A 6,000-nucleotide genomic window follows, 5' to 3' on the forward strand; every position below is an offset into this window, starting at 1 on the left:
ATGATCTTTTTAATCATAGACCTGAGACAGGGACAAGGGGGCATCCTCTACGTCTGGAGGAAAGAAGGTTTAAGCATAATAACAGACGCGGATTCTTTACTGTAAGAGCAGTGAGACTATGGAACTCTCTGCCGTATGATGTTGTAATGAGTGATTCATTAATTAAATTTAAGAGGGGACTGGATACCTTTCTGGAAAAGTATAATATTACAGGGTATATACACTAGATTCCTTGATAAGGCGTTGATCCAGGGAACTAGTCTGATTGCCGTATGTGGAGTCGGGAAGGAATTTTTTTCCCCATGGTGGAGTTACTCCTTGCCACATGGGTTTTTTTTGCCTTCCTCTGGATCAACATGTTAGGGCATGTTAGGTTAGGCTATGGGTTGAACTAGATGGACTTAAAGTCTTCCTTCAACCTCAATAACTATGTAACTATGTAACTATGTAAATACAATTTTTCACTTTTTTTTTTTTTTTTTTTTTTTAAAAGAGAGCGCTTCCATTCTAAACTGGACAAAGAGAGGTTTAAATGTGTTTAATAGGTTCATGGATGTATCCATATATCCATATTTATTTATGTTAACTCCTTGACAATATATTGATGCAGTTTGGAATTAAATGCATTAACAACTCGTGGAAATGGCACATGATTCAATCAGACGAATAGGGAATAAATTGTCAATGACTTTTTCAAACCTACTCCACGAAGTAATTCAATTAAGGGGCTGTATTACCGTTATATCTGACTGTTTACAAGTCAAATACTATTGAACAGCAGTGTGTAGAGCACTTGCTCTCCTTTTGCAGATAGATATAATCAAAAGTACTTGAAGGTAGGTAACTACCTTGTTCTGTAGAATAGGAGCGAAATATGAAATGTACTGTATCATTGTTTTCATTTGACTTTGAAGAACTTGGTGAAATAGTAGCGAATGCCCGATCATCACTACTATCATTACTGCTGTGTCTGATGTAAATGTCTAGGGAAGAATGTGGAAATCAATTATATCAACCACACAATCTATTAGCAATTCACTGGAGAGAAATAGACAGAACCACAACAGATTACAATAAAAGGGCCCTTAATTTCTGTCCATCTGTACACTTCACAGACAGCGTTCATAGACAGGAGACACCTTGTTTGGTATACATGTCATTGTTTTTGTGTGTTTGTTTCTTTATTAACTAGTTTAATAGTATAATATTTTGATGTACAGTTTGTCTAATGTATATACAAACAGATTTATAGATTCTTGTGAAATATAAACATAGTCTCTCTTCCAAAAGTGGAATGTAATGGGTTTTGATTCAGCCTCCATTGCAGATTCTACCTAAAATTCCAGACAAAATAGTAAAGCGTGTAGTAGTATTTAGTCTAGTAATATTCCCGACACTAACACAGAAGCTGAACAGACGCCATTATTCCCTTTTGACCTATTGGACCATGCAATTGGCAAATGCAGAAGTATCACAATCATCAAATGCATTCTTAGGCCATGTTCACATGTTCAGTATTTGGTTAGTATTTTACCTCAGTATTTGTAAGACAAAACCAGGAGTGGAACAATCAGAGGAAAAGTATAATAGAAACGCGTCACCACTGCTGGATTTATCACCCACTCCTGGTTTTGGCTTACAAATACTGAGGTAAAAAACTCACCAAATACTGAAGGTGTGAACAAGGCCTAAGAGTAACAAAGTGTTAGCACAGTAGGAAGGGCAATATTGATGCAGTGTCCAAAAACTAAAGGCCAGAGAGGTAGCATGGCCTAATACCTAAGCATATCTTACTGATGACACAGACCCATTAGATAATATTGAGACATAAATTAATATAATATATAAGAGGAAAGCTTGAGGAGAAACGCGCGTCGGGTACATTTTCTTTGATAGATAAAGTGTACTTCATGCCACTGTGCAATATTGTGATGATATGAACTTGATCACTTTCCCCCTGTTTCTCTGCATGTATCTTACAAGGGACATAACATACACCACTGGTTATTTTGGCTTGTACCTTTCAAGTATCAATGCTCAATACTGTGTTTGCATATAACTCTGTATTGAGTTGTAGTGTTCACACAGGGAAGTTTTGCTATAATCAGTTACCTACCTTTAGTATTGTAATGCTTTAAATTATTTTGTTATATAATAAAGAATATATTTTTTATTGATTTTCTGTTTACATATTTCTTTGTAGGTATTCATTATATATATATATATATATATATATACACATACATATACACACATACATACTGTATATATATATGATTATTTGATTATAATTTATATAATCAAATAAATAGATAAATATCGAGTGTATAGACATCTGATTATGAAATCTATACAGGATCTCTCATCCTTTAGGCCTCTCAGACACTTTAGAAACAGGGGACCTATTGTGTCTGTAAAATGCCTCTACTACTTTTGCCTCACTACTGCTGGGGCCTATCCAGGTCCAAGTCATCTGATAATAAAAAAATGATTGAAACAATAGATTTAGTAAATTCGACCATATAAGTGACACAGTTACATTGTATTAATAATAATGGCCTAGTACATCATAAATCAAACAGTGTTTGATAGTGATGAAAATGCACATTTCATACTGTACAGGTGCAGAAACAGTTTATACATAAGAGGGGTGTTCATCTTATTAGTGCAAGATATGGCAATGAAGAAGAGGTCACCAAACACGTGCCATCCTTTAGCCAGAATCGTGGGATGAGTCATTATCCAAGATCAAACATAGCATTCATTTGTGGCTACCCAATAACAGTGACCTGCGAGGGGGACTCCAGAGTGTCAGGTGTACTGCACTGGAACAATCAAATAGTAAAGCTGTCAACCAAATTAAGCAATTGATTATATAAATAATTATTATTGGCCTTCTATGAACAAATATATCAGCATAAGATAATCTGCTCAAGCCTCCTATTTGGTCAATGGTCACAGTAGCAATGCATGCTGGGTGATGAGGAAAGAAAGTTCCGGCACCTATGGTGCTGACGAAAAGGAATAGCTTTAAAAAAAAAAAAAAAGAGGATGGCATGTAACAAACCATGAGAATAAGAACATTTCATGGCCATATTATGTACACAAATTCATTTTAAGTTGGTTGTGGGGGACTAGGGTAGCAATGTTATGCTTTTAGTCCAGTTTTATGTAAAATGATATAGGTTTTCAAACTGTATTAATGGTGAATTACATGATTTTTGTAACATTCTCAGGTATGCTCTAAGATGGGCCCTGTACCATTAAATAAAGGTATTAAAAATGATCATCTATATATTGCACTAAGTATCGCTTATATTCATAATGCAATGAAGTCGGCGTCCTTGAAGATCTGCACTATGATGTGTATGTGCAGAATACGGCTATAAAAGCACAATATATACAGGGTCCATACTGCACTAATCCATGTAACATGGCTACATGTAAGGAAGGGAGTCCTAGCAGTCCTAGCTGCTGCTTTACTAAATCATTTATAAGAAGGGATCTACCTGTTGCAGCTATCCAGGTATAAGGATGATGCAGCTGCTTTATTAGCCATCCATCCATTTCAGAAGAATAATAATAGCCAGGAGCTTAGTGATTGGTGCGGACCAATACCCTAAATCTGCTCCCAGCATTACATTCCCTCTTCCTTCAGGCGAACACACCATGCAGGGGCTGAACAGCGACATAATCATTCAAGACGCATTCACAATAATCTAATAAATGAATTATTCTTACTAATAACCAGCCATTCCTGAATGATCAGAACGGGAACCTTCACCTGCAATCATAAAAACAAAAGAGCCATCTAAGCTTGCCATCAGATCCCACTCAAGACGCAGGACACTATGCAGATCTGAGGAGCAGAGCAGGAGAAAATCTCCAAAAATGTGCGCTTGTAAACACGAGCTGTCAGTTCACGTATATCGTTGTGACTGTGTGTTGTATCATGCAGCCAGTAAGTGTTCATACGTATGGCGGAGTCTGTGCAATAAACCTGACATTGAAGAGGTCAAGGATCACACTGGAACAATTCACATCTTTTTTTTATTTTAGAAACAGAGCACAAAACAGAATTTCCAGTGTTGAAAAACTGGGTCAGACAAAAAACCCGAAGTAATATTTAAATATTCTGCCAATGCAGCGGATCTAATTCCGTGAATCACTGTGTGGACTAAACATCAGGCTCCTTTAATTGCCTTAACTCCGGCTTTTCCTTTCTGCTGGGTATTAATACTTAAGCTAAGGTTTATGGTGCATCATGTCTGGGTGAAGGATAGGTACAGCGAATCCCCCAAAAAATTACGGCGCAGAATTTATTAAATATTATGGTAAGAAAATTATCTGAGACATCAATAATTAATACCGCCTGCCTATTTAACCTGTATTGGCTCAGCATTGCTTGGATTGTCTGCTCGAGGCCCCTTGGCGAGCAGGAATACAACAGAGAACAATAGATGGAGATGGTATGGACTTACCTAGGCTGACACTTATGGTCTACATGATCAGAGATCTCCTTGTGTACGCTGCATCCACTTCTTCTATACATCCTCTTGTCAACCTAAGACGAAGCCCAGTAAGTCCAATAAGTCACACATATTCCTATTCTCTCCCAAACTTCCCCATGGTTGCAGAAAAGGAACTGTAATAAATAAACACCATAGGTATTAATGACGGCACTTTCTTCTTATATCTTCTCTACAGTGATAAAAGGAACCGATAACCTCTTTTCCATTTGGAGATTATATACAGCAGCAACATCATGGTTTCTTTGATTCAATAGAAACCTGGAGATCAAAGCATCTTCCACTGGAAAAACAGGGGAGAGTTTAGCAGACCCCAACCATAACTCATTGTTGTATCGCACAATGCCATAAAACGGTCTTCTCTGTCATCATTTCCCAAAGAGATGAGAAAATGCTTCCTGGAAAGGGCTACCTTTGGATGAAGGCTGCGGATGCTGTTGTATGATGCTTGTATGTGTGTGTGTTTCAAGGAGCAGAGGCAGCCGTCAGTGCAATGCATGCACCTCCCTCCATCCTCTCCCTCCCATCTTCCCCTCCGTCAGCCTCTGCCTAACACCTTGCACACATACACATGCCACTAATGCGGATGCACACTCAGGATCCCTCCACAATCTCTGCTTTGATGGGTGCCTTACTGTAAAAAGGGCCAAAAATTAGCAAACTGTTTATCTCCGTCTCCTTGTTCTTCCAACTTGGCCATTATCAATACCTGTTTGATATATGTCAAATTAAACACGTAGCAGAGCTGAGAATCTCGGCGTAGCAGAAGATAGTTGGTCATTCGGTAGAACTAATTCAAAGTGATCACAAGATCTAGAAACTTAACTAATAAATAGTGTGCAGTAACTTTTCTCCATACGTCATTACCTAGCTGCATTTATTATGTTTATTATTACTGTTATTATGACTATTATTACTACAGTAATATTTTTTTGTATTGTTTTAAAAACAGAGCACAGTCCTAACAAATATAGAGGTTGCCAGATGTCAGCACATATCATGAGAATATTCCGATATTATCCTGGGGTGCAATGCACGGTCATCACCCAAGAAGAGGTTAAGCCATCCACTTCTCCCAGTAAGCTTTTAGAACTGTAGGTTTCTATGGCAATGGCAGCTGATGATGCATTTAAAGTAATTAAGTATATTGCGGGCAGCGTGTAGAAAGCTTCCAGAACTTTTGTAGTATATCACAGGACATTATGAGGTTAATCTGGATTTTTCATTCATCGCAACAAGCGACCGACTTGAAACAGTCTGTTTTTTTTTTTTTTTTTTTCCTGTCGTTAGATTCTTATGCATCCATAACGTCCAAATCCTTAGGAGGGGAAAAAAAAATAATGTGTCTTCTTATCCATTGCTAGGGATCATGTGCTGTCAGTGTGTGCAGCCTAACATTGGGAGAGCGATCACTGCCTTTTATTGTAAATAGAATGCTATATTTATGCAAATGCAAAAATATTATATTCAT

At 37.5% G+C, this 6,000-nt stretch overlaps 1 protein-coding gene across 1 annotated transcript in view; it reads right to left on the reverse strand.

The window, feature by feature from the left end:
* The window catches only part of TRPC5 (transient receptor potential cation channel subfamily C member 5), a 519,478-nt gene extending 514,418 nt beyond the window's left edge, over nt 1-5,060 (reverse strand). The window contains exon 1 of the mRNA XM_077285167.1: nt 4,482-5,060. The gene's annotated coding sequence lies outside the window, so the exon portion shown is untranslated. The remainder of the gene's footprint in view (nt 1-4,481) is intronic.
* Nucleotides 5,061-6,000: the final 940 nt, after the last annotated feature.

This window comes from Ranitomeya variabilis, chromosome 2 (genome assembly GCF_051348905.1).
Source record: "Ranitomeya variabilis isolate aRanVar5 chromosome 2, aRanVar5.hap1, whole genome shotgun sequence".
Taxonomy (NCBI): domain Eukaryota; kingdom Metazoa; phylum Chordata; class Amphibia; order Anura; family Dendrobatidae; genus Ranitomeya; species Ranitomeya variabilis.